Source organism: Vicugna pacos, unplaced genomic scaffold (assembly GCF_048564905.1).
Source record: "Vicugna pacos unplaced genomic scaffold, VicPac4 scaffold_19, whole genome shotgun sequence".
In the NCBI taxonomy this organism is placed as follows: domain Eukaryota; kingdom Metazoa; phylum Chordata; class Mammalia; order Artiodactyla; family Camelidae; genus Vicugna; species Vicugna pacos.
Window position 1 is genome coordinate 76,477,082 of NW_027328740.1, and position 19,341 is coordinate 76,496,422.

Below are 19,341 nucleotides of genomic sequence, written 5' to 3' on the forward strand. Positions count from 1 at the left end.
GCCTTCAATCTGTTCGCTTTTACCCACTATCCTACCGCTCAAGTGGAAGCCACCAACACTGCCCACCTGGACTCACGAGTCTCCCAAGTGGCCCCACAGCCACTCTCCCCTACTTGAGACAAATGGGATTGTGTCACTCCCATGCTTTTTGGGCTCTTTTCAGACCCACTGTTCATAGAAGAAACCCCAATTTCTTCACCTTGTGAAGGTGTTTGCCATGAAACTGTCAGCTCATGGTGGGCAGGGCACGCCCTCTCCCCTCAACCCCACTCTCTGGCAGAGCATCAGCTTGGGAGGACCCGCTGAGCTACATCAGCCTGTATCCTAAACCTGGTCTTGGGTTCTTAGCAAACTGCTTCACTTATCCATACATATCCAAGGTAGATAAGAAAGATTTTAGATGTTGAGCTAGACTATTCATTTGGGGATTTTGCACTGGCAACCTGCAAGTATATGTTCTAATGTTTGTGTCTTGTTAAAACCACACCCAGATTAAAGGAGTATTTGTGGAATGTCTTCGGAGTAAAAGGGTTCTGTACTTTTACAGATTTTATGTTTTATAACATGAATAACCCGGACAGGGTCACAAATGGAACCGCCTCACAAGTGACAGAAGACAGGTGAGATGCATATAGCAACAGGTCACAAAGATGGTAAGAGCAAAGTTGTTTCTCCAAACCCCAAAAAAATTCCTCCAAGAACAGAAAACTCAGAATTTTGAAAGTAAAATACTATCATATAAGGAAAGAAAATAAATAATCCTCTTCATCAGGGTTTCAAGATCTGACTGCAGAGTTATTAGCAGGCTATACTGAATCCTAGCACATAAAATTCAGATGGACTAGTGGTGAGTAAGTTCCAGGAAAACGGCAGTAATTCCTCCACTTGAAAGAGGACACACACTCACTTGTTCAAGGTGATTGCAAACAACATTCTGCAGAAATTCAGAATATTCAGGCACCGCTTCTAGATGGTGATGACACGGAAGGATGGCTTGGATGCATGCTTCTAACTGAGTCACCGGCATTCTTACACTGCAGGGGGAAACGGAGGCCCTCAGCCAAGAGCAGAGATGTTCCTGTCATGTATCCCAGGTCGTGCCTCGGGGACTCAGTGTCCTGTAGCAGTCCGGCCCCAGGCGAGGACCAGCAGCGTGGCCCACCCAAGCAGGAAGGGCACTGTGCTTGAGAAAGCCCACACCAGATGGGAGCAAGAGTGGCTGGTGGGGTTTTGTGAACCTATGAATGCTCATAGAAAAACACCTGCATACATTCAAGTGATACAATTAACAGTAGCATTCTTTTTAACAAAATTTCAAATGTCAGTGGTAATTTTACCATTCCTTTTCTCTTGTCCCCTGCACTCTGAGACAGGCTTAGGTTCTCTCACACTTGCAGCTCTGATGCAATAGTTGTGAAGTTATTTTACTTTACTGCAAGTGTCTTCGCTCCACGTGTCACTGTGACTGTCGTCTCTTAACACAGTCAGATATCTTCCTGGATCTCTCCATGAGTTCCTTGCTCCTGCTTCTCAGATCCTGAGATAAAGAACAGGTGAAGGCACATGACTGGAAAAGTCAATGTGGACTTGAGCAAAGTCCTCAGTGACCCCCTAGGTGAGTGTTGACCACCCCTTAGCTTCGATTCTCAAAGTTCTGCCCAGGGTGACATCCAGACAGGAGGGAGTCCTGGGCCCAATTAAAAGCTGTGTGGCTTGGGTGCGGGGAAAGGTGCAGGAGCTAGTTCCATAGCCGGGACCCTCCACACCTCTGCTCCTCTCTCTCCCGAGGCCCCGCTGCCAAGTCCCCACGCTCCCTGATATTCTGTCCTTCTCTTCTACTCTACTTCAAGCGCTTTTCCTCTTCCTTTATTCCCTGATTATCTGCAGCTGGAGAGATTTTTCCATCACAAAATCTGAAAAAATGTCCTGCAGCTGAAAAAGAGGTGCCAGAGGTCAACGCGCATATGGTGGTTCCTGAATAGAGCCCCTGGTTAGGGGGACCCTCACCAACACTCACGGGACATCAGGTATGTTACAGGGTCGACCACCCCCAACAAGAGTTTGCTGTGACCCCAAGGCACGCACAGCATCCCTGCTCACTAAAGTGTAGTTGTAATCCGTTATTAAGAAGCAAAAATAAAAAAAATTTCTCATGTTTCTTACTAAAATTATTTATGAGTTAGAAAAAGAAATTGTAAAAGAAAAGAACAAATTTGACTCCATGTTAGATGTGTTCGTTTGGCTTTAAACCTGTACCTTGTTTTCTAGGCTCCGACTTGCTATCTCTGCACCTTTTGTGAAAAAAAGTTGCCTTTAGCCTGAAATATCCAGGACAGCCTATTCTCCGGGCTCTGATCTTTAAGGATATTAGCTCTTCTACACTTATGTACAGATGGCAAGTGGCAAAATAGATAATAACCTTTCTTTTATTTGGAGGTTTTACGGGGGCACCTTAATTTGACCCACCATGGACAGCTGCAGGAACAAAGGATTCCAAGGACAAACAATTCGTACAGCGAGAAGTTTGCAACAACCAACCACATCCCCGCCGCTTTTTAGTATAAAAGGAGACTGAATTCTGCTTTGGGGAAGAGAGTTCTACTGGATATCAATATGCCATTTTCTGGGTCTGCCAGATTTTCAAATGAAGTCACTCTTCCTTACTCCAACATCTCATCTCCCCATTTATTGGCCTGTCATGCAGCAAGCAGAACGAGTTTGGACTTGGTAACAAAATGACTGCATTAGAGGTAGTATGTCTCCACTGTTTCCTCATTTCCAGTATGTCACAACCTATCAATTTTATATGCTGTTTAACAACATGACAAAGACCTATTACAAGGAATTGATTCCACAGAAATAAAATTATTTCTACTCCCTCAAGACTTTTTTCTTTTCTATTTTATTTTGTTTTGCTTATTGAAAAGAAAATAAAAGTCAAATCATTTTATTTCATGTATTTTTATAGCTACATAATGTAAATACTACAAAAATATTTAAATTGCAATAAAACTTGTTAATATATTTGTATAATGATATATAAACAATCAATGCAGATTAGGAAAGGAGTAGATATTTACTAAAAATCTACTGCACATCCAGTCTTTTACAAGCATATCCTGGAATATAAGCTCTATTATCCAGGGGTCCCCCACCCCCATTCTCACTGCCGATTCCCTTAGTAATCAACTACCAAGGCACCAGCATAGAACCATGCGATCGCTATTTTAGGTATAAATGAATGAATTAGCTCATTCAATTCTAAAACAGAAACCTTAAAATAAATACTGAACTTATTTACAGATAAACAAATTTGGACACAAAAAAGTACAGTTTCTCCCCCAAGACACAAAGATAATAATTGGTAAAGGCAAGATTTGAACTAATCTGCCTGATTATAAAGCTAAGGTGGAAATCCCCTTCGACTGTGTAGGTCCAGCAGCACAGCCCATCACCCTATCTTTGTTCAGATCTGGCTTTAGACAGCCTGAGACAGCACCCCATTCCTATGGAACTCGAGGGGAAACGATAACAATAAGGATTTTATATTCAGTAGTTTCTTAGGTCTCAATTATATAAAGTGTCAGCAGGTCAGCAGAAAACTCTGGGAAATATGAGTGGGTCCAGAGCTTTTCGCTGATAAGAAACTCAATCTATCAGGACAGAGTGACCTTCCCATGAGTGGCCTCATGAACATAAACTAAAGGCAGCTGAAATGAAAACTAGCAAGAACATGGAAGTGAAGCAGGAAGGATCCCTACTATCCCCTGCCCAGTTGCCTCTTCACCCGCGTGGACAAGATGGCAGAAGACCCAGGTTCTTGTCTAAGTTACAACATCATGGATTCTCACCCATAAAATGTTGCAACTCTATGCTGTCTTAAGTCCTTTACAACTAAAATATGATGACACCAATATCTCAGCGGAATGTCTATGTCTCCACTTTCTCTCTTCTATTAGGAGACTATATCTATGGCCACAAACAGAAATTCAATTAAAAACACCATGCACGAAGCCTGGTGAAAGTCTGTGTAAGAGACATTGTTCTCACTCTCTGTGAACGAAAACTCAGAAAAAGTGGACCTTCTCCCTCTGTAAGTGGGAGGTAGACTGATTTTGTGTGTGTGTGTGTTTGCACGCACATGTGTGTGTGTAAATCATATAAAATATATTCTGGGATTTGCACAGTTTTTTTTATGATACTATCATTTCATGAGGATGAGCCAACCTTTAAAGTAATTTGAATCTATTTTTCTGAGAGGCTCTTTTGGTGGAGGATGGGAAAGGGGAAAGGAAAGGAGGAAAGAAGTAAATGAAGCAAAGCTGTAAGAATACTGCTAGGGAAAGGCAAGACATTAATTTTGTTCCTACTTGCATCACACACAAATTAGGGACTGGCTTTCCCCCATGTCTTGTCAAGCACTGAGCTGCAGAAGAACAGGCGACAGCCCATTTCTCACTGAGCTTGTGACTGTATGTGACATCTTATAGACACAAATTATTTAACCTGATCAAACACTCTAGCAGCAGGATGTAATTCTCCTAATTTGAGAGACAAGAAAACAGGAAGTGAAAGACGGTATATAGCTTGACAAAAGTCAGAGGACAAGTAAACTCAAGAGGATGAATTCAAACTCAGATCTGAATGCAGAGTCTGATATTCCCACTCCCAGGGCTGGAAAATCCTTAACACAAGGTTCCCCAGCTCCTCTGCATTGTTCCTGGCACCAAGCATTTCCCATGGCGATGGTCTCCAATTCTCAGACACAGTGCTCTGTGCAGCCAATAACCTCCATTCGACCTTGATCATCTACCTGCCACGCCTACCAGGCTTCACCATACAGGCAGGAAAGCTGGATTTCAAGTGCATACAAAGCCACCCTGGTTTAAGCTGGACTGTTTATCAGCTTTTCCAGCATAAAGGCAGCCATGAAAGTGCTCACAGTTTGTACATGAGCCACACTACCTCTCTCCATCTGTCTCCCCACCTATACTACTTAGCTATGACCATTTTGAGAATCTTGGAAACAAATTTTTAAAAACAGAAAAGAAAGGATTCTGTAACAAGTACTTAATACTTACAATTTTAAATGAGAAGTTACAAAGTGAGTATTTACAAACCGAATCTGCCTTCCTAGGTGTCAGTTTTAACAGTTAAAAAATATAATAGCAAAAATTTCTCACTTAAAAAATTAACAAAAACATCAACAATAATCTGGAATAAACTCAAAAACAATGCCCATGTTGTACATGGAGAAAGTACAGGACTGTACTGAGGGGTAAAGTAAAAGTGTGAAAGTAGAGACATCAACCTTTTGTATGGAGGAAAGCAGTTTTAAAGATGTACGTTCTCGTAAAGATAATTCAAAATTACTAAAAAATCCCATGACAACACTTATCTGTTTTTTTTTAACTTGAAAAAATTATATTAGAATTCTTCAGGAATAATAAAGTCATAATACAAGCCAAGAAATTTAGGGATCGAAAAAAGAATCAAAAAATTCACACTGTAATATATTAAATAAATTTTTACAATATGTAAGATATAGTGCTAGAGTAAGAAAGTAAGATTGACAGAAATAAATCATGAGCTCAAAAAGAGACTCTAGTATACATAAGTATTTTTTACAGGTGGGATTTCAAATTAAAAAGCAAAGTATGAATTTAATAATTGTCTTGTTACAATCAGAGAATACCTGGAAAAAACAAATTCTATTCCCGTCAAAATGACCACAAGAAAAATTACAGAAAATGATGTAAATATTAGAAAGTACTAATAAGAGCAAATACAACTCTTTGCTCATATCAATTCAGCTTCTCCTCACTGTAACAAGTACCATTATCATCTCCATCTTAGAGATTGAAAAAACATACAGAAGAAATTTATACCATTATAAGAAAGCATTTCTAAGAATAAAACCCAAAAAGAAGACATTTACTATCTTAAGATTATTTTGGGCCACAACAATAATGAACCTACTGAACAAAATGAAAGGCAAGAAATGACAAGTAAAAGCTCTCTGATACATGTTGATGAAGACAAGGGGTTAATGTTCATAATACACATTGAGCTGTCACAAAGCAGCAAGAAGCTCCCCCACTTAAATGTTTGCAAAGGACAAAAGGGATCATTCACTTTTTAAAAGTCAGATGGCTAATGAGTGAAAAATGCTCAAAACCTCACTGGTCATCAAGTGCAAACTAAAATAATGAAAATCATTTTGCTCGTCATATTGGCAAATATGTTTAAAAGATATTATAGCTAGTGTCCATCTTTGAGACAACAAAATGTGAGCGATCTTTTGGAGGATGACATGTCAATGGATATGTAAACTCTGAAAAACGTGTGTGCACACAGGCTGAACTCCACTTTTAGGAATCGTTACATTTAGAAAAAATCAGTTCAAAAAGATGTACTCATCAGAACATTTGCACAGCACTGTTTACAATGGTGGGAAGAAATGCTGAAGTGAAATCATATCCAGCGATAGAGAATTGGTTACATAAGTTATTCTACATCTTTTCATGCCCCACAGGAGAAGGAATTTCAAGATTCACTTGAAAGCATCCTGTGATGTATGAAGTTGACACATCCAAGGACTAAATTTCCAGAAACCTTAGCTAAAGGAATACTCATACAAGATCACAGGAATGTTTGTACAAGAAGGATGCCAGTCAAACACCCTTTCTGACAGTGGAAAATGGAGAAAACTTAAGTGTTCACCATCAAGACAATGATGCGGTAAATCACGGAGAGCTGTGGGCACTAAAGTTGCAGCGTTTCAGCGTGGTCCAAGGCCTTGTCCACAGTACTCTCCCACGAAAGGTGTCGTTACACAAGAGACCAAACCTGCACATCAGGAGACCCCTTTACTCTATCTGAAAGGACCGGGTGAGTCTGGAGTGGGAGGAGGTCTATGATATATACGTTAGTGAATAAACCGAGCTACAGAAAACATATAGTATGGCCTTATTTTTCAATAAAGCATATATACACACACATATACATAGATTTCTCATATACGTGTATGTATGTGTGTATATATATATGACAAAGGCATAAAGGTCATGAAATATATACTCCACATTGTCAGCAGCTTTTACTCTCAGGAAAAAAGGGGAAGGGAAGTAGGGGACTTTCGGTACCACCACAGTTCTCTTTTCAGAATTTCAATTAAGTATACTTGGAATTTAAAAGTTTACTTAAATACAAAGTAAAATGGACGATGCCTCCACAAAACAGAATGCTATACTGGTCATTAAAAATCATGTCAGGGGAGATAGAATATTGTAGAAAAATGTGTAATAAGCCGAATGGAAAATGGAGGTCTCCACACAGTAAACAGGCACACAGTGCTCACTGGTTTTTATGACAGAGCTGATACACACTGATGAAAAGAACAGAAAATAGATGTTAAAGTGTTAATTATTATCTTTGAGTACTGGGACCAGGATAGACCCTTTTGACTCTTTTTTCAGACTTTTATATTAAATACACATTATTTTTCATCTGAAAAATGCATTTTTAGATGTCTAGTACCACACATTGGAAAAAATACATGAGTAGTTACAGAAACAAATAACTAGGAGACACCGCAGCACCGTCACACAGTGTAGAAAGGGCGATCCTGAATAACACCACGCAGTTACATAAGGACCCACAAAGTGAGAGCACCTGCTGTAACAGGACGCGGCTCCCTTCCATTTGTCAGTTGTGTCTTCAGGGCTGAGGCATTTCTGAGCACGGCCAGTGTCAGTGCTGGTGTCTGGATGGATGCCACTGGAGGTGAGGGCACCTGCAAGCCGAGAGGAAGAACAGAAGTAATCCTCTGCTTTTTCTGTCTTGTTTCTTTGTTACTTTTAAAGAGAGGCGTAAATAAGATAAACTGAACCTTCCTTACTGAAATTTCACTAATGAAGCCATTTTTAAAGTGTTCACAACTTATATTCTGCCTATAACTGTCTTTTCAAAAAAGCCTCATATTTATTAAATGTTAATTAACTCAGTTAATTAACTACATGTTGAAACCTTTTAAAAAACATGAAATGCACTACGTGAAAGCACCACACATGCAGTGACTAGCTCAGCTGTCTTTACGGCAGTGCAGTCAGCCCCCACCATCCCGAGACCCTGAACTCCTGATGCTGGGAAGAGAGCACGCTGCTTCCTCAGATGGAGAGAAACGGTAAAAGCATTTTCTGAAATCTACAGCACTGACAAAACATAACTGCTTAATCCCAGGCTCCTTGGAGGCTGTCATTTTCCGTTTCTGGCCAACACCCGTCAATGAGCAGAACCACCCCATTCCCGAGTCATGGGACTCACGTGGGCAGCAGTTTTGGAGAAATTTCCAGTTATAGAATGTTAACCAACTATACATAAAACTCTGAAAAAGAAAAGATGCAATACTCAGATTTTGGAAGACACTCAAAATATTCTCCTAAGTCTTAGTATTTGGAAAGGCTGGGCTTCTCCTAAGCCACTTATTTATTTCACAGCCAGTGAGCATCTCCCACAAACCCTGCTTCCCTGTGTGTGCTGGGAGCCTCAGGAACATTGATGCTGTCTATCTTATAAGTCACAAGGCAGAGGCGTGTGTCTCACGCCTGCAACTCTCACACAGGCTCAACTCCGAGCCTCAATTTGTGAACTTGGCCCCATTTTCTCACCTGTTTATTTGGTATCTGTTCTTCTGTAAGCTGCCTGAAGTGCTTCTTGGAACAAGTCAGAAGAATGAGTGGGTAGAGAAATGGACAGATGGACAGGTGAGAGATGGGCAGACAAACAGGGAGACTCCAAGAGAAGGGGAGCAAACAAAATTTCCTATGCAAAACCCTCTTCTAGTCAAGGAAGAAAACCATCACGAAGAAGTGTGAAGAGGCAGGTGGCTTAGGACTGTTTCCTGGATTCCATCAAAAGTCACACCAAGAGATGAGAGGGTAGAAGTATAAATAATAAAAGAAAAAAAGCATGCATGTTTGAAAAATATATCTACATTATGTACTTTCTAAAGAATAGATTTATATCAGCAAGGCTCAATAACACAATCTTTGGGTATTTACAGAAGTGAGAATCCCATCTCCAATCCGCAAGACATCCCTTCGGAGCACTGAGGGTCTACACGGTGCGATCATAAAGCCGTAACCGCAAAAGCTGTGCTATCCTGCACTTACGAGGAACGAGCAGCTGTGCTTGGCCTGCCCACGCGCGTCGTTTACAACCCACAGCACCTCTACGGGGGAGGGATGACTAGCGAGCCCTGTCTCTGCAGGAAAGAAAAAAGTCCGGGAGAGGCTAAGCCGACCTACAAGTTCTCCATTTCACAGGACTTGTCACTCCAGAGCAGGACTCGAACTCGGCCCACATTTGTAACCACAGTACTACCGTAATTTATGTGCTTTTTGTGTGTATAATACATTTGTTTCTGGCATGAAAGTGTATTTAATAAATGATCGGTTGTCTTGTATATTTCATTAGCTCACAATCTTTATATTTTTGAATTGTACTCTTCCCCTGGAGAAATGAACGGAAAGAGCAGTGGTCAGAATGAGGTGGGGCTTCATTCTTTATCTGTTACCTCATCTCATCCAAGTCCCCAAGCAGGGAGAAGGAGCAAATGTTCTCTTCATCTTTTAAAGAGAGGGCTCCAGTGATGGTGATTTACTCAACTCCAAAACTAAGTCTGGGGGAAGGGCACATGCAGCAACGAGAGCAGTATCACCTGTAGGAAGGCAAAAAGAGCTCAGGGGATGGCTCAATGGGTCAGCCTGATTTAATTTCAATTGATAATTCAATAACACACTCTAAAAATACTAGCATGCAATGGATTTGCTCTTTCTTGACATCTAGCAAGTTTCCACAGCCGACATGTAACATTATCATGAACTAGTGAAAAGAAGAGTCCACAGACAAGGAAAATCAATGCCACAGGCAGGCTGAAACCCAGGCTGGAGGAAAGGAAGAGAAAGGGCATAGTAAAGAAGAGGGGAAAGTCTGGGAAAAAGACATCATCACAAGGACTCTCAAGCGTCATCCAGCAATCATATAATCATTCTTTCAAGAGAGAGTTACTTAGGTCCTATTTTGTGCGAGATTTTACAAAGGGCAAAGAGAGACCACAGCGTCCATGGTGGCAGCAAGTTGCGGGGCTATAATACAATTCTAATCTTGGTACCTTGCACAATTGTCCTCAGTATAAAGGCAAAAATTAAAGTAAAATAATACTATGTAAACCATACACATTGCTGAAATAAATTAAAGAAGACCTAAATACCTGGAAAGACAAACCACGCAAATTCCTGGATCACATGACAATATTCTTGGGATGGCAGTGCTCCCCAGAGTGAAGCACACATACAACGTGGTCTTGATCACATTCCCAGCGGGCTCCTCAGCAATAACTGACTAGCTTCTGCTACAATTCATATGGGAATTCGAGGGTCTCAGTAACCAAAACGTACCTGAAAGAGTAGAACAAAGTGAGAGGACTTGTAATTCTCAATTTCAAACATTACAACTGTATCTACAAGTGAGATTAGAGGCCATTTTTAAGGTATTATTGTGTTTATCCTTATTTTCTAAATTCTGTACAACGAATATACCTGTTAGAATAAGAAAAATAAAAACTAAAGTATCTTTTAAAACATGCACACCGATTCATTCATTGGGGAAAATTATTTTAACTATAAAGAGGTAAACAAATATCTAGTGAAAAAGGACCACTTAAAAACAAGTCTGCATTTACAATTTTCATAAATTGAAAACTGAAAAGCACAAACACATCAAATTTCTAGGAAGACTGGTGAAACATATTAATAATTATTTTCAAAAATTCTAATTGCACAATGAAAACACAAGAAAGAGAAAATCGTGATTGACAGGAAACTGCGAACACGTGGAGAGCAAAGGCCTTGAAATCACTGTTCCTTTAACTCTGCTACTAGCTCAATAGGAGAGGAAATTCCTCACTGAGGGGACAGTGGAATCCCATGCATAAGATAGGATACACAGTACAAACTGCAGTAGTATCGGGAGTGAATATGTTAGAAGAATTCTGAAGTTACAACATTGCTGAAAAACTATAAAAACACTGACAGACAGATTAAAACACACAGTCATACATATTATATAGAAACATGAACTCTGCTCCCATGTTGCATAGAAATACAAACATATTTGTTCATTTATGGGCACTGATTACTTTATCCCAGGTAGAATATTTCAACTAAAACAAATAATCAATATTACACTCCTATTGTCAAATGTACTTGATAACTTACTCTGCTATGTAACCATATGTGTCTAAGATAGATCTAAAATTATTGAAAAAGAGCTTTGTATGGTTTCTTGAATTCTTCTCAAAATTCCAAGCTTAATTTTAAAATAGATCTGAGCAGTATTTCTATATTATCTTTTCCCTTGTGAAATGAACAACACAGTCTGTTGTCAAAATTCTGTCCTTACAATGATTCACGAGCACCATATCCTCACAAAACTGCTGGACAGCAAGTCACTATCCAGACACTGTGACCAAATAAATGAAACAGAAGGAAGACAGTGATCCTATTCTGGAGGGCTTATAGTCTGTGTCAACACTGGGGTTTTTACTTGATTGGTTTGATTGGGTAGCAAAATAAAATCAATCAAGTACTTTCTTTGAGCATTCTATAAGTCATGACTGTTTTTAGTGTCATTAGCAGGAAAGACTTAAGCATGACTTGGTTAGGTCAACTAGCAACAATCATCACTGGAGAGTGAGTAATAAAGAAGTTAACTGATAGCAATGCTTCTGCCTACATGAGACCTAAAATAAATCTACACTGATATCCGAAAGGAAAATAAGGAGATGAGGTCCCCAATGAGAAAACAAACTAACAAGAAATCAAAAAATGAAAGTCATTTTCATTAACGATTCCAGGCAGTAGTGGAGCATGGTGGTGAAGATCACAAATGCTGGGGACAAACATGAGGGTCTGAAATCCCACAGCACTAGGTAGATGTGACACTGATATTTCAGTGAAATTTTCTGCATCTCAGTCTCCTATCCATAGACTGGGGACAACAACTGCACCCATCTCCTATAACGGTCCTAAGAATTAAGTTATTTTATATATAAAAGCTTAAATAAAATACCTCAGAGTTTAAATAATACCCCAAAAGCACAAGAAACAAAGAAAACAGAGACAAATTGCAGTTCATCAAAATTTAAAACTTTGCTTCAAAGGGCACCATCCAGAAAGTGAAACAACAACACAGAGGAGAAAATTTTTTCAAATCACTTATCTGGCAAGGAATTTATATCTCAAAATGAAGAAAAAAAAACCCTACAACTCAACAATAAAAAGGCAACTCAATTAAAAGGTTAATAAAGTATCTGAAAAGGTATTTTTCAAGGAAAATATACAAATGTCCATAAAACACAATGTAATGATGTTCAATAGCATTAGCTGTAAGGGAAATCAAGTCAAAACCACTAGGAGAAACCGCTTCACACTCACTACAATAGGGTATAATAAAAAAAAAAGCGTAACAAGCACTAAAGAGGACACAGAGGAAGCGGAGCACGCAGCCCTTGCTGGTGAGGATGTAACACAGCGTGGCCACTTTGGAAAACAGCCTGGCAGGGCCTCAGAGAGTTGAACATTTCGTTTCTGACTTACCCAGCAATTCTGCTCTCTGGGCACACACGTAAGAGAACTGAAAACAAATATCCACATAAATAATACCACATGAGTGTTCACGGCGACATTACTCATCACAGCCAAAAACAGAAACAACCCAAATGCGTATCACCTGATGAATGGGTAAACAGTGGGGCCCAGCCATAGAGTGGAATGTTATTCAGCAATAGCATAGCATAGAATAGTGACTAAGGCCACAACATGAGCAAATATTGAAAACGTTACTCAGTGTGAAAGAAGTCAGTCACAATAGACGTTTCCACTTATATGAAGTGACTCGATTTACATGAAATGTCCAGCACAGGCAAATCCACAGAGAGAAAAGTGGCTCCTTGGGGCTGGGGAGGATGGGGAAGATGGGAATGTCTGTTTATGCGTACAGGGCTTCCTGTTGGGGGGATGAAAATATTCTAAGATTGAATGGGATGCACAATTCTGGGCATAGAGTAAAAACCGATGTACATTTTAATGGGTGAATTGTATTAAAACTCTTAAGAACAAAAGGACCTTGGGCCAGTATCTTCCATAGTAAATGCAAATTGCTAACTTTTATTAGAGGAAAAAAAACTGCTCTCAGCATGAAAGCAGGAGATCAGCAAATGTGAGTTAACCGAAATTGGACAAGAGCATTTCACTTGAAACAGTTGCTGAGTGTACACGAAATATTCAGAAATAGGAAAATCACCTTGACATCACGAGGAAGCATTCTGTTTCAAATACAGATCAAGGATTCGGCAAGCCCAGCTGCCAGAAATGACCAGAGAAGAAACCTGGTTTATAAAACTAGCACCAGAGACAACAAGGAATGGTGATGAGGAAAGCAGGCGGCAAATATCTGGAACAGTTCACTACAAATAATTTCTCCACCAAAAATTGAAAAATAAAATGAAAGTGATGAAATGCTCTGTTGACATCTCGAGAATGGGCTTCCTTCGGTGCTCGACTGTTCTGTAACCCCGATTGAGAGACTAAGGAGAATCAGCATGGCTCCTGGGGGTCCCCAAAGGACTGCCCACCAGCACGCTGACCACCATCACATCTGCCAGGTTTGAATTGCAGAGAAGAGACCAAGTTCTGAAAGGCACAGGAAATATTGACAAGGGAAGAAAACGCTGAGGTCAGTCCTGGGACAGAGGCCCTCTGAGCAGAGGCCAGAAGGCTGCAGGTGAACTGCAGTAGACCTGGGGCAGGAAGGGATCACGAGGGAGCATATCTCAATTCTCTTCTGTCTCTGCCTCCGGTAGGAGAGATAAAGCCTGCATCCTTCTCACCTGGAACTGTGGGTTCTGGCTGGAAGAAGTCTTACTGACAAGGAATGATTATTCAAGACTCTGTGGAAAAAGTCAAGAAATCGAGAGGGATTAGGGAGCCATCTCCATGAGCCTCTCAAATGCTCCCATATTTATAGGGTATAATCAAAGGAAAACTTCGTTAACAGTTGTGAGATAGTAAGGAGGAAATTCGGGAAAGACAGGATGAGGCAGAGATTGTAGAATACACAATGAGTACAAAGGATTAGTGTATCTTTAGGGAAGTCATGGGGTGAGGGGAACAAGATACATTTTTAGATATGTTCATTAAAAAGCAGACCACCAGACCAGCCAGGTCCTTGTTTTGGGGATAATACATTATCTAACAACACACAAGCCCAGCGTTTATAGCTGAGGGTCTCAGTCCTTGCTTTACAACCAGCAGAGTGCTATCTAAAACCTCAACTACACAAGCAAAGCATTGTCTCTGCTTTTTAAGGCAAGGAGTCTGGAGTGAGGATGCACAGGAACTTGCTTGTAAAGCAGTATCAAAGCATATTTTTTCTTCTTAAAATTCAGAGGCGACTGGGGTGTGTTACAATTTGTTAACCCAATCATCTGCTTCCACATGGAACCATTATGGAGGACACCCTAGGATGAAAATCCGGGATGTGGGTCTTTTCCTGCCATCTTCAGCCACTCTATCAGGGTCTAGACACATCCGTGAATAACGATCCTACAGTACCACTCACTCTCTTAACTCCTGGTGATTGAAACTTAATTTTAGCTCTACACAACTTAACGTAGAAAAGTTTCAGCAATAAAAGATATAATATTCCATTTATATCTCATCATATTACTGATTTTCTGATTGGTCTAAGCTGCTTCTACTTGGTAAAGCACCTCATTCTGAAGCTGAATTCAGTAATTCCCATTGTGCATTTCTAGCCAGTTTGGGCTCGCTAACTTCTTTTGGTCAAATATCGATATACTTAATTGATTTCTTTGTTTATCAATTTCAACCAGGAGGAGAGGGAGTGTCACTCTTTTCCTCAGCCCACCCTCAACTCTTTTCCCATCAACTCAGGCCTCCTGAAAACAAAACAAAGTATTTTTTTCCCTTCTACTCTTTCCACAAACCCAACAGGAAACATCAGCCTGGAGAAAGAATTCAACACAAATGTTAAAACAAAAATCTATAAACCTGAAACAATACCATCTCCGAATCATGATACACAATGACATGAGAGTAAGTGTGTCAGGCACAAAGCATGAGGGAGCCTGACTACCTGATTTCTATTCTTCAAAGGAAGGAAGGTTTTCGTATTTTTTATTATCATTCTTGGTCATTGTTTCTGATTATGCCAAAAAATAATTTATGAAATAATTATGCACTGCAATAACTGATTTTTATTGTATCAATTTTAGAAGGCATTCAGAGGGGATAGGAAAACCCACCTCTGTAAAAAATGCAAAATTTCTTCCCCTGTTAAGAACACGTATACAAAATGCAACAGAGAATTCAAATTCTTGTGGAGAGGAGGAAAAGACACAGAATCAAATCAAAGTCATTACAATGAGTCAATTTAAAATTCACTGGACAAACATGCTCAATGCATACAAATAATTTTAAAGGCACACTGCAAACCATTCACTTAATGATCTGCAGGCTAGAGGAAGAATTTCACTCTTTAACAGACAACAGAAATCAATAGGGTGCCCCACCAAACAAGGAGCAGTGAACAATCAGGTTTTTAACAATTCTGAGAAATCAGCATGTTCTAAAGATCAAAATCCAGAAATTTTAAACATTCATTCAAACCACAATGAAAAAAGCACTTAAAGAAAAAAAAAAAAGAAAGTAAGCACATAGATCATTGCAACAGAACAATGAGAATTTCTTGTACCGCTAGAAGAAAGAACAGGCTATAGCCTTTTACTTGAAAAGAGACTACTTTTAAAAATAACTGCTAAAACACATTTCATCATTCATGTTGCATTTAAAAATCTGAGGTACATGTATCTGATCAGAAAAGCAATTCTGAGTAATAGTATGTTACAATTCAGTGCCAGTTTGCTTTAGAAGAAAAGAGAAAAGTTACTGTTTCTAATTCTGCACAAAGTTTAAAGAACCTCCCTGCCTCTATCTCCTCCCATTTCCTAAGCTCATGCTCCCTAATCCTTCTGAAACAAGTATGAGAAAGTCTTATTCCCAATATGCCAAATGACAACTGAATATCAATTTATTAGTGTAAATATATGCCAACACCTTGAAATGGAGGAGAAAGGTATCAGAAGTCTATATGGAATTTCTTTCTACCTTCCTGAAATCACACACACCAACGTTCACACAGACACAGACACAGACACAGACACAGACACATACCCCCTGGATTACTGGGCACTTCACAAGCTTAGTACTTACAACTTGTAGAAGGTAACTTTGTAGTTACTTTAAAATACAAAACTGTCAGCTTTTGAAAGCCTTCATCATCTGCTAAACCATCTAAATATCAAAGAGACCCAATTAGCCTTCTCTGTAGAATGTAATTTCCCTTGATGGCAAAACAGTCTCTAAGAAGTACTGGATCAAAGATTCGTGTTTATCACTACCTATGATCGTTTTTAAGCACATTAACAGATTCAGAAATGTATGTCTCAAAAACATTTATTCCTATTGAAATAGTATACGTGTTCAATTGTCTATACAGTGACTAGGTCCCATGATGGTGTTTAAGAGCTATTTTGTGTATAGCAATATTTACCTTCAAGTGCAGAAAAGGAGGGTGTGTATTACTCAGTTGTAGAGCACCTGCTTAGCATGCACAATGTCCTGGCTTCAGTCCCCAGTACCTCCAAAAAAAATAAATAAAAATAAGTGCATATTTAAAAATAAGAATAAAGTTATAAAAAATGCAGACTAAAAACCACTGCAATCTAGGTGCTACAATTATACTAAAAAAACAAGTGTTTCTATCAAATATTAACTATATGCCAATCACAGAGACAACCAAAAGTCACACCTGAAGCATCACGTGTGATTCTCAGCAACCCTACTAAGTAGACACGGATGAGAAACCCGGCTCTGCGGATGAGGAGACGGAGCTCGGAGGAGCCGGGGACGCTGACTGTCCTGCTCCCCGTGACACCGCGTCAGCCCAGGGCAAGCGCTGACAGAGCTGCACTGAGGGGACACCCAGCTGCATGGAACCTTGGGGCACTGGGGAGTCCCAGAAAACACTAAAAACTTTTCAGTGAAAAACCAGCTAAAATATATTACACTGTGCTGCATCCTTTAAACAGGGAAAGTGACTGAGACCTTTTTGATGCCTCCGTGTCCTTTCTGCCATTATCAGTTACTTGCCCTCACAGTGCGACCAGTGATGATCTGGACCCCATATGAAGTGCACTCAGATGGAAGAGCTTTTAAAGCTGGTTTATGAAGTTTGTAAGACTGTCTATGACTCACAAAGGCGGTCATTCATCACTTCTCACCGGTGTGGACGTACCACCTGAAATCACTCCTTTCTGCTTTTTAAAATCCCTTCATCTACTCCAGACTTTTCAACAGCAAAGAAGTAGCTCAACCACAGACAGTGGACAGCTTTTCACCAAATGGACTCGAACAGCCCATCTGACAACCTGGAAGCCCTTGTCTTCTATTAAACCCACTTCCAGGTACTTCATCATTTTCTGATTGGTGGACTCGGCCTCTGACTGGCCTACTCAGAGAGCTCCCAACCTCACATCCAGGGGTGGGAGAGGACCATGCTGTTGGGGGAAATCAGTGAGGAAGCTGGACATCCTCCAGCCACGTCTGCAAGGGTAGAAGTGCCTCAACGTGCTCAGAAATTATACCGTCATCATCCCTGGGCTCCCATGGACTGGTTTCACATTAACCAAGCTCATGAGACACTGATGCAAGGAAACCAGAAACTTAAATTTTTAATGTAACAGAAGACGTGAATCTATGAACCAGACTGAAATATCAGAGTTCAACCATGAGTACATTTTCTCCTCCACGGCCCAATCACGGGCAGGCAGTCACATGGCAAGCATGGACAGAAACGGAGCAGGAAGGGTTTCTAGATTAATTCAATGGACTATATTTCTATTATACGAACAGATCTACTGCCCAGAAGTCAATTAACGCCAATCACGGTGCACTCTCCGTGGACAGCGGCCAAGAAATGACTATGAGCGCCTGTGTAACACTCCTTTCCCTGTCCTTTCTAGGCTAACTGATGCACAGAGGTATAAAGATTCAGGGATGTCGATAATGCTAAACACCCAAAGCCCATCTCTGGGAACCTCAAAACCAGACAGCCAGGGTTTAAATACCAGCTCTGCCAATTACTAGTTCTGTGATTTTGCCAACTTAATTACCCTCTGTGTGCCTCAATTTCCACACTGTAAAACTGGGATAACAATCAAACCTTCCTTACTCGCTTGTTGAGAAGATTGAAGGATTCATTTCTGTAAAATGCTCAGAAAAGAATGTAGCACATTTTGGGTGTTCAACAAATGTCAACTTAATATCAAATTGTTTTACAAGTGTCCCCTCTAATCATCTTATCTGTTTCCTGGCTAGCCTAAGTCCCAAATAAAATCCTTATTTCTCCTTTTACACACTCTTGGGGAGCACCCTTATGTTCCATCCAACCACCTGTTTAAACTGAGGGAGTGGATGTCTCCTAACCACTCCTCTGGGCCATGGAGGGTGCTTCTCCCTTCACACCCCTGGCCCCTGGCCCACAGCTAGCACTCATTACACTAACAGAGTGAGGTGTGAGTCCGGGGAGACAAGCAGGGCATGTGAAACCCTTCCTTTCACTCCAGTGTTGGTCACCATTGGGAAGCACGCGGGATGCTCAGCTCCATGTCAGGAAAGCCCTGTGCATGAAAGGGCAGTTCTTCTCAAGGGAAGGCTCGCTGTGGCCCAGAGCTACATGGGACAGGGTGAGTCTGTATTTCTGGGACACAGTATCATGACACGCATTTTCCCACAGCCTTGAAGTTCATGGAGAACGTGGCTTCATCAGTAACAAAGAAGACATTTATTGCCTGTCTACTCTTTTGTGTCATCTCTCAGTAGGCTGCTGGAGACAACATATGTATAAGTATTGGTTCTCCTTAAACCCCAAAATATATGAAGTAACAAATAATTCTGTGGCTTAACGTTGGTTTAGGGCGACTGTGTAACAGTTCTGACTCTGCTGATGCTAAATTATGGGTATAGGAACTATGGAACCTCCTCAAATATCTTTCATCATAAAACCATCTCTTCTTATTTTCCTGTTTCTTAGTAATTGCCAAAGACTCTCAAATGATGGCTTCACACAAAACAGCAGCTAAAGTTTAAGAGCCCTCTTGACATACACACTGTGGTAAACACTGAACATAATTTCTAA

At 40.3% G+C, this 19,341-nt stretch overlaps 1 protein-coding gene across 1 annotated transcript in view; it reads right to left on the bottom strand.

The window, feature by feature from the left end:
* Positions 1 to 19,341, bottom strand: part of LOC140693566 (uncharacterized) — a 115,325-nt gene that overhangs the window by 16,317 nt on the left and 79,667 nt on the right. The window contains exons 6-11 of the mRNA XM_072957354.1: positions 16,696 to 16,783; positions 10,274 to 10,460; positions 9,578 to 9,721; positions 7,675 to 7,795; positions 1,338 to 1,537; positions 908 to 1,034 (exon numbers count right to left, since the gene is read on the bottom strand). The gene's annotated coding sequence lies outside the window, so the exon portion shown is untranslated. The remainder of the gene's footprint in view (positions 1 to 907; positions 1,035 to 1,337; positions 1,538 to 7,674; positions 7,796 to 9,577; positions 9,722 to 10,273; positions 10,461 to 16,695; positions 16,784 to 19,341) is intronic.